Source organism: Phyllobates terribilis, unplaced genomic scaffold (genome assembly GCF_046119375.1).
Source record: "Phyllobates terribilis strain yellow unplaced genomic scaffold, ASM4611937v1 Scaffold_5__5_contigs__length_657084704, whole genome shotgun sequence".
Classification (NCBI taxonomy): Eukaryota; Metazoa; Chordata; class Amphibia; order Anura; family Dendrobatidae; genus Phyllobates; species Phyllobates terribilis.
Genome location: NW_027362765.1, coordinates 57,352,310 through 57,369,281, shown reverse-complemented (window position 1 = coordinate 57,369,281; position 16,972 = coordinate 57,352,310). Strand labels below are relative to the sequence as shown.

The following is a 16,972-nucleotide window of genomic DNA, read 5'->3' as shown; positions in this document are numbered from 1 at the left end:
CGAGGTCCAGCATCCTCTTCACCTCAGCTGAGATCACCTCACGGCGGGCTTCAGGAATCCTATAGGGTTTGAGGTTTACCCTAACATGCACTTCCGTCAGCACGTCATGCTCGACCACCTGCGTACGTCCTGGCAACTCAGAGAACAGGTCACGGTTCCATTGGAGCAGCTCTCTACATAGTTGCTTCTGTGCCAGCGATAGAGTCTCTGCTATCATGATGTCCTCTACTTTGGTTTTCGGACTGGCTCCCAAACAAGAAGCCCCCAACGTCTCCCGATTTCGCCATGGCTTGAGCAAGTTCACATGATACACTTGGTGCGGCTTTCTTCGGCCAGGCTGGGAACTTTGTTGGTCACTTCGCTGAGTTTCTACACCACCTCATACCGGCTTTGCCACTTGGCCAGGAACTTGGTCTCAACGGTGGGAATCAGCACCAGAACGTGATTCCCAGGCTGGAACTGTCTCAGCCTCGCTGACCAGTTATAGATCCTTGCCTGGGCCTCTTGTGCCTAGAGGAGATAGGCCTTCATAATAGGTATCACTTTCGCCATTCTCTCCTGCATCTGGGCGACATGTTCTATGATGCTCCAGTGGGGTGTAACCTCGGCTTCCAAGGTTTCCTTGGCAATATCCAGGAGCCCTCACGGATGTCGTCCATACATTAGCTCAAAAGGGGAGAAACCTGTAGAGGCTTGTGGGACCTCTCTTACCGAGAAAAACAGGAACGATAGCAGGTAGTCACAGTCACAACCATCCTTCTCTACAACCTTTTACACTGCTCCTTCATTACCTTGCTCATGAACGGGGTTCCTTGGTCCATTAGTAACTCCTTTGGCAGTCCGGTCCTGGCAAATATATGGACAAGTTCCCGGGCTATGCTCCTACTCAATGAATTCCTCAGTGGTACCGCTTCCGGGTACCAGGTCGCATAGTCCATGACGTAGGATGTATTGGTGGCACCGGGCCGATTTGACTAAGGGCTCCAGTAGGTCCATGGCAATTCTCTCAAAGGAGATTTCTATCACAGGTAGGGGGATTAAAGGACTAGGGAAGTGGGAAGAGGGGGCGGTTATCTGGCAGGTGGGACAGGACCTACAATAGTTCAGGATTTTCCGGTAACAGCCTGGCCAATAAAACCTCCTCAATATCCTCTCCTGAGTCTTCTCGGCCCCCAGGTTTCTCGCCAGAACATGTGAATGGGCCATATCTAATACTCTCTGTCGGTATGGCCCTGGAACTAATAGCTGCTCTACTATCTCATCACCCCCTTGGTTTGGTCACCCGATACTCTCTCTGAACTGCAAAGTGTGGGTACCTGATGTCTGCCACCGGCTCTTGAGCAACCCCATTACAGACAGTAACATTGTCCCATGCCCCCTTCAAGGTCAAGTCCCGAACTTGAGCAGACCCAAAGTTGTCTCCTGTCACCTCTAACTCAGGGAGATTGGCCTCCTCGGTCACAGTCTCGTCCTCGTCGCCGGCAAGGACACACAATGGGAACTCATCCCCTTCAGATGGTGACGGGGGTATTTCCCTAGGGACCTGGATTTTGTCCACGCGACTCAGCCCGGTTCCTTTCCCCGACAAGTCCCAGAACGACGGGAAATCACGACCCAATATGATGGGATGTATCAGGTTCTGATCCACCACCCTGACCTCGTGGGATTGGGCACCACAGTCTGTTCCCACTGTTACTCTGGCCACAGGGTAGTCTTTGGCGTCCCCGTGTATGCAGCGAAAACCCACAGTCTTGGCCGAGATCAGCTGGTGGGGAAGGTTGGCACTGATTAGGGTCACTAGACTCCCTGAATCCAACAGTCCCAGTACCATCACGCCATTAACACGGCACATGCCGGCGGCCCCTCACCAGGTTGACCATCCATGCTACAGGCCGGATAGGCAAACTCCATCCTAGGCTCCAGTCTATTGGTTCAGGGGACATATGACACCAGGTGGCTATGTGTCCAGGATTATGACACCGCCAGCATACCACATCCCTCTCAGCAGTCTTTGCAGGGCCCTCAGTGAGATTGGGACGACCCCCGTTTGTGACTCTAGACCCCTTATGTGGTGAGTCAGCCCCTCTTTGGGTACTCTAGTCCAGGGAATTGACTATGTCCGGTTTCCCAAGAGATTTTTCGACCACTTGGTACCTCTCTACAAGGCCCATGAGGTCGTTTGCGTTCCGAGGGTCGCCCTGGGCAACCCAGGTCTGCACCGGCCTGAGTAGGGAATGGATGAACCTGTCCATCACCACTCCTTCAACCATCTGGGCAGAAGAGAAAGACTCTGGCTGCAGCCATTTCTGGACTACATGTAACAAGTGAAACATCTGCAAGCGAGGGGGTTTGTCGACAGCATACGCCCAGTGGTGGACCCTTTGTGCTGTGACAGACATAGTCACTCCAAAGCATGCCAGTATCTCGTTCTATAACTTGGAATAATCCTGTGCATCGTGTAGGGTCAGGTCATAGTAGGCCTTTTGGGGTTCACCCGTTAATTAGGAGGCTAGCACCTCCGCCCACTGCTCCGGCTGCAGTTTTTCCCGCTCTGCTACTCTTTCGAACACAGTCAGAAATGCCTCAACATCATTCCTAGGCTCATCTTTTACAACGCATGCCTTACCACCTTTCAGACGTATGAGACATCACCTGGGATTGGTGAAGGGAAGGCCTCTCTGCTGTAAACTTCCCCCTCTAGAAGTTCCATCTGCCTTTGTTTCTGCTGAATCTGTTGCATCAGGAGTTTATTGGTCTCTTTCTGTGCTTGCTAGCTCTGCAACTGCTGCTCTCATTACTGCTGTAGAAGCTCCCGGTGATTCTGTTGTACGCTCTGCTGGCTCGTAAAGTGTAGTTGATGTTGCTGTTGTTGGCTCTGAAGCAAGTGCTTGAGGAGCTCCTCCATGCTTCCAGACACCTCTGGCTGGCTAGCGGCCTTTACCCAGGACATCCCCCAATCCCTGTGGCAGGTGTTCCTGGAATCGTGCCCACATTCTCCACCAACTGTGGTAAGACGACTCGCTCGGCTGCTTCCAGAAGTAGACTCAGGAACCGAGTTTTCTCTGCAGGCTTTATTATATGGCATAAAGCTCTGCAACTCCAGCAAAAATAAACACAGCCTTACTGACAAAACAAAAGATAAACGATAGCACAGTCCATATGTAGAACTCGTCCACACAGGGTGTAGTCCCAGCCTTCAGCTCTGTCCTGAGCTGAAGCGTTCCCAATCTGGAGACCTTGCCTCTCCAGACCACAACACAGAAAAAAACCCCAGGACTGAACATGTAAACCATGCTCAGCCACACCATGAGGGGAGGTATGGTGAATGATGTCCCTCCCATCTGTATGTCATTCACATAAAACCACACCCTTTAAAAGAGTTAACCCCCAGCATATAACATGCTGGCAGAAATTCAGTAGGTCTCAGTTCACACAGGAGAGCAACCTGAGTGACACATACCCCCCCTCATATATCACACCAGTGACTCTGTCACAGTATACAGAAGATGATAGTGTAATACGGCGGGAAACAAAGATGAACTGACTTTCATTATGATCAGTATTGTCAGAAGAACAAGATAAGGCATCTGTTTTAAGTCCAATAAACATCTTGAGCATTCATCTATAAGCAGATGTGGTCGGTACAGATTTTCTCTTGGTAATCAGGTCCCCCAGTAGGTGTTCCCCTTATCTTAAATTAGCTTGATACCAAAAAGTTAATGCACAACAAAGTTTAGAAAGTTGACACAAGACAAATTTTACAAAGTATTTAACTTTTTACTACGGCAATGTAAAAAATGATTTACGTTAGGTTTAGCCATAGTGATACTGACCCAAAGAACCATGTTGCCAGGTCATTTTTCTCCTACACTGAATGCTGTAACCAAAAAAATTAGCTTTCTTACCATATCACCCTACTTGGAATTTTCTTAGTATTCTCTATACCATGTAATGTATTGAAAAAAGAATAATAAAAAGCTATAACTCCTGTCACAAAAAAAAACAAACTATCCTACAGCTGGGGATACAGAAAAATAATGTTAACGCTTTTGCAAGAAAAGAAGGAAAAAAGAAGGAAAAAAAGCCCCAAAAAATTGGCCTTGTCTGGGAAGGGTTGAAGATTTCCACATATAACAGCTAAGGAGACAACTATGAGGCATAGAGAATGCCCCAGACATGGATTAGGGATGAGCGAACCTTAACTGTAAAGTTCGGGGTTGGTCATGGAGACCTGGTGGCCAGTGCCGAACGCCTCTTGATTTTTTTTCCTTAATCCATTTTACCGTTAGGGTTTGGATGCCGAATAAAGTTTGTTGAAAGACTGCAGCACAGCCTATCAACAAGTTTTTTTGTCACTGGTGTGTCAGAGGTGACAGACAGTTGCCCTGCAGTTGGTTGCAGGAGATCTCTACGTTTCACATTACAGACATCTACTTACAGGCTGTCTCTAGGACCCAGCGGCTACCTCCCTCTGGCTAATTAGCTCCCTGGCCTGGGTGTATAAATACCTTGTGTGTCTGAGAGGGAGGTGCCGGCGATATTCATTATTCCATGTGAAGGCTAAGCAAGAGCAGTACCTTTTCCTCTCTGGAGCTTGAGGATGTGTTTGTGCATTTGTCTGGAGTCATGTAAAGCTAAGAACTTTTCCCCTGTTTGTCGTTCCTTGTTGTCTATAGCTTTTAGTGTAGCTCGACTAGTGCTCATCTCCCCACTTCCCTAGCTTGAGCCAAACGCTAGGGAAAGACAGGGCGAGGTACGCGTGCTGCGATTGGTTAAGACCCAATACAGGGACGTTAGGGGAGACAGGGTGACGCTAGATCAACCTAGGAGGTCTCCACTTTTTCCCCTTTCCCTAGAGTCTGGGCTTCCTTTCCCTTTTCCCTTTGTGTTGCACTAAGTCTTTACCACACCTGGCGTGACATTATCGCCGGCTGAACACAAAACAAAAACCTGACACTTTGGGTTGTTTTTTGTTCTGTGTGTTTTTGGGTGTGGACCTTTTTTTTTCCCTTTCTCCCTGGGTATGGGTTCAGTTGCAGAGCTCGCAGAGCAGTTCCGCCGTCTGTCTCTGGAGGTGAATGACCTCCACACTGTGAGGTTCAGCAGCAGCATCAGTGGTTACAGGTCGCCAATGTGGGGGTCTCTGCAGGTAGGTCTGTCCAGCCTGAACCCAAGATTGCTCTCCCGGACAGGTTTTCAGGAGATAAGGACAAGTTTTTGTATATAAGGAGGCATGCAAACTGTATATTAAATTTCGTCCTTACTCCTCCGGAAATGAGGAGCAACGGTTTGGTATTGTGATCTCTTTATTGCAGGGAGATCCACAGTCGTGGGCATTTTCCTTATTGCAGGACTCGGTTTGTCTCCAGTCTTTGGAGGGGTTTTTCGGGGCTCTGGCCCTTATCTATGATGACCCTGACCAAGTCGCCTTTGCTGAGTCTAGGCTACGTAACCTTCAGCAGGGGAATCTGTCAGTAAAGACGTACAATTCGGAATTCCGTAGATGAGCAACGGACTCCAAATGGAATGACTCAGCCCTTAGAAGTCAATTTTGTGAGGTGCTTAATGAAAGGTTGAAAGATGACTTGGCAGTATATGAAACCCCTCAGTCCTTGGAAGCTGCCATGTCTTGGTTGTTAGAACCCTCCTGTTTGTTTTTTCCATCTTGTGTTTTGCGGTCATGTGACCACCTGCTTTTATATTCCAGCCCCGCCCTTCTGGCTGTGCTGGACTTCAGTGTTGTTTGACTGTCTTTCTAGCTTGTTGCCCATCTCTGTCAGTTCGCTTGGTCCTTCTGGGACCTCTAGTACCTTTTTGTCTGTTTGTGTTCTGCAACAACTTCTGTGTTTAGGAGGTGTCCCATTTTTGTTCCAGTCCCTAGTTCTTTTACGGACCCCTCCCCTTATGCTATAGGTCTTCGTTCAGACTAGCCGAGGACTAAGGCGGGTCTGTTTGCTAGGAACAGGCAGCCCGCCACATCGTAGGGATTCAGCTTAGTCTTACAGTAGGGAGTTTTCCCCTATCTTTCCTTAGTACATGTTGCAGATCATAACATTGGCCATACGTCTTGATAGACGGGTGAGACCACCTTCTCCGGGGCCTTCTTGTCGGGGTTGTGTACCTCTGCCGGGGGAGTGGTCTGGAGGTGAACCAGTACTGGGGGAGGTGGAGGAACCCATGCAGTTAGGGGGTGTCTCTGCATCATACATCTCCCTGGAGATTCGCAGGAAAAAAGGAGTATTTTTTATTTTGTGGGAAAAAGGAACATTTTGTTGGGACCTGTCCTTCAATTCCTAAACAAAAGGAGACTCGATTAACTCTTGGTAGTCTGGAGTTGGATAAACAAGGAGTTCATTTGTTACCAACCTGCAGTTCCCGCTTTGTCCTGTCAACAGAGGTGGTGCTAGAGAGCAAAAACCGAGAAAATTTATGTGTTTGTTGACACAGACATGAGTTGAAAACTCATGGTCTTGCTTGCTGTGCTTTAGCTGAACCTATTTCTATCTTTGCCATCGACTCGGCGCCACTTGCACAGAAAGCATTCTTAGATTGTACATAATGTAAAACTGAGGGTGGGGTCAGTTCATTGTGAAATAATCCCTTGCTATGTCCTGGACAATCTTCCCACACCTATTGTTTTGGGTATTCCTTGGCTTGTTAAACATAATCCGTTGGAGGATTGGCAAGCCGGGGAGATTATTGAATGGGGAGATTACTGCCATCAGAACTGTTTAAATATTTCCCTTGCTACTGCCTCTACGGAAATATTACCAGCTTTCCTGTCTGGTTTTGAGGACACTTTTCCTGAGAGGAGGTGTCAGGATTTGCCTCCTCATCATGCTTTTGACTGTCCTATTAACCTGACCCTTGGAGCTAAACTACCAAAGTCCAGACTGTATAACCTTTCTGGCCCTGAGAGACAAGCCATGAAGGATTTCATTGCAGAAAATCTGGAGAAGGGACATATCAGACCCTCATCTTTGCCCGTGGTGGCAGGATTCTTCTTTGTGAAGAAAAAAGATGGCGGTCTACGTCCCTGTTTAGATTTCCGGGAATTAAATCAAATTACCATCCGTGATCCATACCCTCTTCCTTTGATTCCTGATTTGTTCAGCCAGGTTGTAGGAGCTAAGGTATTCTCCAAGTTGGATTTAAGGGGAGCCTACAATCTGTTTAGAATCAGAGAGGAGGACGAATGGAAAACAGCGTTCAATACCCCAGAAGGACATTTCGAGAGTTTAGTTATGCCTTTTGGTTTGACCAATGCACCTGCGGTATTCCAGCATTTCATAAATGATATTTTCCATCATTTGGTAGGGAGGTTTGTGGTGGTCTATCTGGACAATATTTTGGTTTACTCACCTGATTTTAAGACACATTGGGGGCATGTTAAGCCGGTGCTCCAAATATTAAAGGATAACAAACTTTATGCCAAATTGGAAAAATGTGTTGTCGCTGTTCAGGAGGTGCAGTTTTTGGGGTACCTGTTGTCATCTTCAGGTTTTCGGATGGATCCTGAGAAGATCCGTGCAGTCCTTGATTGGGAACGTCCCGAGAACCTGAAGGCTCTACAACGTTTTCTGGGCTTTACTAATTGTTACCGGAAATTCATACAAAATTACTCTGTTATTGTGAAACACCTTACTGACATGACTAAGAAGGGGTCTGATTTTTCCAAATGGTCGGATGCTTCCCTCCAGGCTTTTTCTTCCTTAAAGAATCATTTTGCCACTGCACCTCTACTCAGTCAACCCGATGTTTCCCAACCCTTTATTGTGGAGGTTGATGCGTCGGATGTCGGGGTTGGGGCTGTGTTGACTCAGGGTCTGTCCCCTGGTAAATGGTCTCTGTGCGCCTTCTTTTCTAAAAAATTGTCTTCAGCTGAGAGAAATTATGACATGGGTAATAGGGAACTTTTGGCGATCAAATTGACGTTCAAAGAATGGCGACAATGGTTGGAGGGGGCTGTACCTCCTATTACTGTTATAACTGACCATAAGAACCTGTCATACCTCCAGTCAGCTAAACGTCTGAACCCTAGGCAATCCAGATGGTCCCTGTTTTTTACTAGGTTCAATTTTGTTGTCACTTTTCGTCCAGGGGTCAAAAATATCAAGGCTGATGCTTTGTCCCGGAGCTTCCCTGGTTGTGGTGACAATGAGAACCCTGCCCCGATATTACAGAAAGGGATAGTCATTTTGGCACTGTTTCCTGAACTGTCTCTCATAGTTGAGGTCTACCTATGACGTCAATTACAGGCCACTCTCATCTTTTTAAGTGGGAGAACTTGCACAATTGGTGGCTGACTACCGTATTTTTCGCACTATAAGACGCACCGGACCATAAGACGCACCCCATATTTTGGGGTGGAAAATAGAAAAAAATATTCTTTATAAGATGGGGGTTCATCTTATAGTCTGAATAGGTATGGTATCTTACCTGGGGGGCAGTGGAGCGAGGGTCACAGGAGGCAGGGTCCCTCAGGAAGTCGGCGGCTCCAGCATAAGAGGTCAGATGCTGATGAGCTTGTGCTGGGCCGGGGCCTGTGCCTGGCTGAGGCCCTTAGCCTGTCCGGTTCCTGCGCTGGGGCCTCTGGCTGGGGCCTCTACCGGACTGAGCCCGGGGCCTTGGACTGGGGCCTGTACCGTGCTGAGGCCGGGATCTCGGGCTGGGGCCTGTACCGGGCTGCAGCAGGTGCCGGGCAGTGATCGCCGCCCGATGCCGCTCACAGCCCGACACTGGCCCCAGCCCCAGAACCAGCCGGGCACAGGTCCCGGTCCCAGCCGCTCTGCCTCACCTCTGCTGCCGCCGCGATCACCACCGCGATCCTGGAGGGCCCTGCAATCCCACTTCACCACCACCGCAGGTAATGTTCGGACCATAAGACGCACCCCCCATTTTCCTCCCAAATATTGGGGAAAAAAAGTGCATCTTACGGTTCGAAAAATACGGTAAATACTTTTTTTCCCCACTGTATGTTCTTACAATATAGCCATTGTGCTAGACTTTTGGCGCTTCCCAAACATATATATAATTTACATTTTCAGATTGAAATCAATTAGGACCAAATAAATTCTGTATATACAAAAAATGCAGGTCATATGATCATTAAATAACTCTTATTTTAAGAACGCATGGTAATACAGTTTATATGATTGTAATCTACTACTACAATACAGCCATTGTGATGGACATTGTGCGTTCCCTAGGTATGTCTAGCCTGTATATATAAATACGTATATAGAAATTTTAATTTTCAAGCCCTAAAATCAGAGAGATATGTCACACAAAACTGTTAATAAATAACATTTCCTACATGTCTACTTTACATCAGCACAATTTTGGAACCAATTTTTTTTTTTGTTAAGGGTTAAAAGTTGGCCAGCGATTTCTCATTTTTCCAACAAAAGTTACAAAACCATTTTTTTAGGGACCACATCACGTTTGAAGTGACTTTGAGGGGTCTATATGACAGAAAATACCCAAAAGTGACAACATTCTAAAAACTGCACCGCTCAAGGTACTCAAGACCACATTCAAGAAGTTTATTAACCCTTAATGTGCTTCACAGGAACTGAACTTCACACCCAAACTTTTGCACAAGGGTAACAAGATAAAATGGACCCCACAATTTGTTACCCACTTTCTTACGAGCGCAGCGATACCCCACATGTAGTCAAAAAGTTCTCTTTGGACAAATGCCAGAGCCCGGAGCGGAAGGAGCAAAATTTGAATTTTGGAACACAAATTTGGCTGAAAGAGAGGGCGGGCACCATGTCCCATTTTCACGGCCTGTAAGGTGCTTAAACAGTGGAAACCCCCCACAAGTGACCCCATTTTGTAAACTAGACCCCTCAAGTATTTTATGCATGGGTATAGTGAGCATTTTGAACCCACAGGTACGACACAGAATTTGATAACATTAGGTCATCATGTTGAAAAAGTTAATTTTTTCACAAAAATCTTGCATTAGCCCTAAATTTCTCACTTTTTTGCAGAGGTAACACAAAAAAGTGGACCCACTTTCTTACGAGCGCGGCAATAACCCATATGTAGTCAAAAAGTACTGTTTGGACAAATGGCAGAGCTCGGAGCAGAAGAAGCAATATTTGAATTTTAGAACACAAATTTGGCTCTATTTGGAATATATTGTCATATTTGCAGAGCCTGTGTTGTCCAAGAGCAACAGAAATCCTCCATAAATGTATTTTTTGTAAATTATACCCTGTAATGTATTTATTTAGGGAGGTAGTGAGTAGTTTAATACCACCATTTTTTATGCAGTTGATGCAACACAAGTTTGAAAATGTACAATTTCATTTTTTCACTATCTCTTTTATAAATCTTTTTAGTACATTCTGAGGAACACACCTCAAATTTTATTGCACTAGTTTTTCAGTGTTAGAAAGTACATTCAATATGGCACCAATGTGAGCACTGGACAAACGGCTGTGCCTATAATAGATGGCGCACCATTAGATCTTTAAAGTAAAATTGATGGAACTCCATGACCCATTCAAAACTTAGAGACATTGAGCTACCAAACAAGAAAATCCTTCTAGGAATCATTACTCACAGAGGGAAGCATTTGCGGATTATAAAACTTGGTCTTGCTAACAAAACAGTTGTCCTGCAAAATATTCTCTTCATTACTTGTTCCATAAAAATTACTCTAAGGGGCCCGCTAAACAGAAAATATAAATCATTTGAAAAAAACAACAACCTAATAATGGTAAGATATGTGATGTCTCAAATATAAAGGCCTGGTTGGGATGGGCAACATCTGTTTTTGGGGTTACTTTTTGGTGGGATTGTCAGGGACGGGGCAAATAAAGTGACGCTCTGCAAGTCTCCGGACATCTTCGGACTCGAATGCTTCCTCCTGTGCCGTTGATTCAAATATGAGTCACTCCACAATTTTCTCCTGATATTGGAGAAATGTGAATGGTCCTTGTTTTTTTATTTTATAGAGGATGAAGTTATTGTAAGTGGCAATCTGAATAAGGTAGATTGCCACCTTTTTGTACCAGGCCCTGGTCTTCCGCTTCACCAGATATGGTTGTAGCACCTGGTCCGACAAGTCAAGGCCTCCCATATATTTGTTATAGTCGGTGACACAGACTGTTTTTTCCTTGTCCCTGGTGGCGCCCCTGTCTCTGACCATCACAGCGGTGTCCTCATGCAGTGTGGTCAGCATGTAGACGGCCTTCCTGTCATGCCACTTCACTGCAAGAAGGTGGTTACTTGCAAGTGAAAATAACGCCCCCTTCTCCAAATGTCTGGACACCAACTGTGCCGGAAACCCCACTGTTTTTCCTGTCTGTCCCACAGGCTCCTGTATTTGCAGCGTGGAGGGACTGCTCGTGTAATAGTTGTCCGTATATACGTGGTAGCATAGATGGAGAAAGGGCGTCATTAGTTCCCACACAATTTTCCCTGGGATACCAATTGTCTGGGGGCAGTTTGGGTGGCTAATTTGGCGATCCCTACCTTCATATATCATTAAGGTGGATGTGTTCCCTGATGAGCTCTCACACATCTTGTACAATTTGACGCCGTATTTGGCGCGCTTGAAGGGGATGAATTGTTGGAAGGATAGACGGCCCTTGTAACTCATCAGGGACTCGTCTACTGCCACATTTTGTTCTGGGGTTTAGGAATTTAGAAAGGAATGTTGTAGGAAGGAAATTAGGGGTCTCAATTTGTTCAGCCGATCGTAGTTTGGGTCAGTACTTGGGGGGGCTTGGAAATTGTCACTGAAATGTAAATGTAGCGGAGACCCCGGAGAATTTCCGACGCTGGGGAGCGCTGCACTATTATTTCTCAGCATCGCATTTTCACGACACTGAGGAATAAGTACCCCTAATGACCGCCGTGAAAATGCGTTACGGCGGTCATTAAGGGGTTAATTTAGAACTATTAAAGGAGTCTGTGTGGTTATTTCAAATAAATTATTTTATTCTGGGTGTGGGTGTTTTTTTTTTTTACACCATTTAACTTTCACTATGGGGTTAGTAATAGGGGTGTTTTATAAACACCTCTCCATTACTAACCTGGGCTTGATGTCAGCTGCCAATATAAGCTATATGCTTAATTTAAATATTCCCCCCCTCCCCTGCTCGTCACAGGGCCCTGTGACGTGCAGTCTAGATCTCCATATCCCTCGCATGCGCAATGTGCCTATAGCTTAAGGTTCATTTTTTTTCTCTCCTTGCCCTATTTTACTAATCTGCTCTAGTGCGCAAGCATCAGGAGTCATTGTGACTTCCACTCCAGTGACCTCTGGCATGCGCAACAATGAGGTTTGGTCCCCACTTCCTCCCGGCATCCTGCTATCCGGGACAGATTCCTTTTAAATAAAATAAGATGCTTAGTAACAGTGTTTTTGATCAAAAATAGTATAAAAGATTTCCCACCGCGACAAGGTGAACCTATTCGGGAAAGTCCTACACTGTCTAATATTAAAAACCTTATCATGTGTCAAAGTTGACCTCTGTGTGAATAAGGGCAGACAAAGGACCGGGTCCCAAACTGTGGACACCAGCCAAGGGAAGGTTTTTAAATGTATTATCCAGCTCTAGTAAGGGAGGCCACATCCTAGTTTGCACAAAATGCAAAAAATACAAAGAAAAAACCCCACAAAATTTAAGCTTGAGGCAAAAGAAGGTATCGTTAAGATTCACAATGTCTGTCCTCGACTCCATGACATCCTGTATATAATCGGTAGCCTGAGCCCAAGCACACACCAGAGTCCTGCAGACCAATATCCTTGCAGACTGGGACGTGTCCCCAGAGTCCCTAAACAGGAAGATTCTATTACCTTCCCAAGTAAAAACATCTTTCACCTGGTGACTCAGCCCAGAGAACCGAAGAACAGGAGCTCCCTGGATCCAAAACCCTCTAGTGACAGTTACTGTGGATGCCAGCAAAAGAGGATGGGGAGCTATGGTCGCCCAGACTTCCTTCCAAGGGCTCGGGATGAAAGAAATCAGCCAGCAATCATCCAATTTCAGGGAACTAAAGGTGGTGGAAGAGGCACTCAGAGCAGCAACATCAATGGTCGGGTGCACACACGTAAAAGTCTACTCGGACAATATGTATGACTACGGTTGCCCACTTCTGCCATCAAGGAAGCACGGGGACCTAAAGGGTATCTCGCGAGAATATTCTCTTGGGCCGAACACCTTCTCTCCCTATCAGCTCTACATATAAAAAGCTCAGTCAACATCCAGGCCGATTTCCTGAACAGGAGAAATATTCATTCAGGAGAATGGGAGTTAAATTCAGAATGGGAGTTAAATTCAGATGTCTTCCAGATGCTGACCAGATGGTGCGGTTGCCCAGAAGTAGATCTCTTTGCAAAACATCAAAAAAACAAAGTGGATCAATACTTCTCCTTGGACCCAGACGATACCCGTTTAGGAGTAGATACGTTCGCCCACCCATAGAGGTTCGAACTAGCATGTGCCTTTCCCCCCCATTCCGGTTCTACCAAGAACACTGCAAAAAATAAGATTCAAGAAAGTCAATATAATCCTGATCGCGCCCCTGTGGCCGAAGAGAAGCTGGTTCAGCACATTAAACATCTTAAGCATAGAAGGTCCCCTGATTCAGCCATCAATCAGAAACCTCCTCCACCAGGGTTCAATACTCCATCCAGACCCCGGAAGTCTAAGTCTAGTGGCCTGGCTTCTGAGTTCACGATCTTAAAGGCAAAAGGCCTCTCAGACCGAGTCATTCAAAACACTACAGAAAAGTAGGAAGCAGGTGACAAATTCCATATACTTCAAAATATGGAAAATCTTTGTGTCATGATGTAAGCCGAATTCCCCAGACCCCCATCATCCAGATGTGGCTCAAATTTTAGATTTTCTGCAACAAGGGCTGGAAAAGGGCCTCAGACCTAGCACCCTCAAAGTACAGATTGCAGCTTTAAGTTCATATATTGAGCAGAGCCTGGCTGAACATCATTGGGTGAATAGGCTAATGACTGCGGCTACCCGTCTTCACCACAGATCGAACCGTGTTACCTCCTGGGACCTTAATATCATCCTTAAAGGCCTGACGTTACCACCATTTGAACCATTATCCTCAATAGTTATCTTAGAAAATGGCCTTCCTGATCACTACAGCCAGGAGAGTGGGGGAAATTTAGGCCCTTTCAATAAATGAACCATACTTAAAAGTCCTGGACGACAGGATTATTCTCCCAATGGACCCATCCTTCCTAACGAAGGTAGTATCAGAGTTCTGCAGGTCACAGGAGATAATCCTACCTTCCTTCTGCCAAAATCTAACAAATGAAAAAGAGGAAGAATTCCATTTCCTGGACGGAAGACGAGTGATCCTTCACTACCTCCAAAAAAAAAACCTTGGAGAAAGGATCAAAATCTCTTTATCCAACTTTACAGCCAGAATAAAGGCAAGAAAATATCAAAATGTACTATTGCCAACTGGATCAAAAAAGCAATTATCAAAACATATCAGATCCAGAATCTCTCACTTCCATAAAAACTTACGGCACACTCTACTAGGGCCGTGTCTGTCTCCTGGGCGGAGAAAGCCAGCGCTTCCATCAAGCAGATCTGCAGAGCTGCTACCTGTTCCCCAGTCCATACCTCCACCAAATATTATAAGCTAGACCTAATGGCCATTAAAGACCTAGCATTTGGAAGAAATGTTCTCCAAGCCATTGTCAAAGCCCTAACATTAATCTTTGGTACTCTTCCTGTGGTGCTGTCGTGGCGAGTTATTAGAGAAAATACAATTAGTAAGTCTAATTCTATTTTCTATTAGTCCTTCTTAGGTAGAATCACATCGTACACACGTGGCTCCGCTCCCAACACCTCGCACACACGCGGCTCCGCACACCTCGTACACGCGCGGCTCCGCTCCCTACACCTCGTAAACACGCGGCTCCGCTCCCTACACCTCGCTCACGCGCGGCTTCGCTCCCTACACCTCGTACACGAGCGGCTCCGCTCCCTACACCTCGTACACGCGCGGCTCCACTCCGTACACCCCGGACATGCGCGGCTCCGCTCCGTACACGCGCGGCTCCGCATGCCTCATACACGCGCGGCTCCGCTCCGTACGCCTCATACACGTGCGGCTCCGCTCCGTACACGCGCGGCTCCGCAAGCCTCGCTTACACGAGCGGCTCCGCTCCGCACGCCTCGTACACGCGCGGCTCCACTCCGTACACCTCGTACACGCGCGGCTCCGCTCCGTACACCTCGTACACGCGCGGCTCCTCTCCGTACACCTCGTACACGCGCGGCTCCGCTCCGTACACCTCCTACACGCGGCTCTGCTCCGTACACCTCGTACACGCGCGGCTCCGCTCCGTACACCTCGTATACACGCGCCTTCTATCCGTACACCTCGTACACACGCGGCTCCGCTCCGTACACCTCGTACACACGCGCCTTCTATCCGTATACCTCGTACACGCGCAGCTCCGCACACCTCGTACACACGCGCCTTCTATCCGTATACCTCGTACACGCGCGGCTCCGCTCCGTACACCTCGTACACACATGGCTCCGCTCCGTACACCTCGTACACGCACGGCTCCGCTCCGTACACCTCGTACACGCGCGGCTCCGCTCCGTACACCTCGTACACGCGCGGCTCCGCTCCGTACACCTCGTACACGCGCGGCTCCGCTCCGTACACCTCGTACACACGCGGCTCCGCTCCGTACACCTCGTACATGCGCGGCTCCGCTCCGTACACCTCGTACACACGCGGCTCCGCTCCGTACACCTCGTACACGCGCGGCTCCGCTCCGTACGCCTCGTACACGCGCGGCTCCGCTCCGTACGCCTCGTACACACGCGGCTCCGCTCCGTACACCTCGTACACACACGGCTCCGCTCCGTACACCTCGTACACACGCGGCTCTGCTACATCCACATTGTAAACCCCTCCTGACCCCACACATAACCTTCACCTCATCCAGCACCATGACAACCAGCACAGCAGAGTCCTGCATCCACTGAGGCCCTGATCATGTGACCCCTGACTCCTCCCCTCCTGTGACCTCATCACAGGTCCTGTGCGCACAGAACAGCCATATATGTGGTGGCGGCTCTGCAGGTGGAGGTATGTGGACAGACCCCATTACTGGGGCAGGGGGCATTATCCCCTTTCACTGTTGGCCCTTTCCACATTCCATGATCTGTAATATTTATATGGGCCACTAATAATAATTCCTTGATTATGTGTTTAGCCTTCTGTGAATGTCAGTGTATGTGGGATTTTATTTCTCAGATGTAAGTTATATTTTTAAACAAAGCGTTTTGTCATACATGTAAATAATCAGTTGGTAGAAAACTAAATCAGTTCCCATATATATTGTTTTTTTCTTTCTTTCTTTTAATTTCATTTCTTTTACCCTTTTCCAAAATATATTTGGTACCTTCACATTTGTCCACGTTTAATCTATCAAAATATAAAAAGCCTAAATGCCAGAATTCTGCTTTTTCCGTCACAGCAACTCTATAAAAAAAATGCAAAAAAAAGTGATGCTATTTAAACCCCAAGAAGATATCATTAACCCATTAATGGCCGTCGATACGCATTAAAACGGCGGTCGTTAGGGGACCTTATTCCAGTGTAAATGAAAACGCCAAACGTCCCGCAAAAAACAAGCCCTAATATGTCTCATTCAGCAAAAAAATACAAAAGTTACAGCTCTCAGAATATGGCGATACAAAAATATTCATTTTTGTAAAATATTGTTTTTAGCCTGTAAAAATAGCAATGCATTAAAAAAAATAATGTAAATCGCTGTAATCGTACTGATCCGATGAACAAATCGGTCTCATCACTTTTACCGCACGGTGAACGGCGCAAAAAATAAAAACAATAACTGAATTGCTGGCTTTTGTTCATTCTGTGTCTGAAAAATCTGACTAAAAAGCAATCAAAAACTATTATGTACCCCAAAATGGTACCAAAAAAATCT

At 46.8% G+C, this 16,972-nt stretch overlaps 1 pseudogene; it reads left to right on the top strand.

Moving 5' to 3' along the window:
- LOC141271445 (uncharacterized) overlaps positions 1-16,972 on the top strand; it is a 129,121-nt pseudogene that overhangs the window by 77,583 nt on the left and 34,566 nt on the right.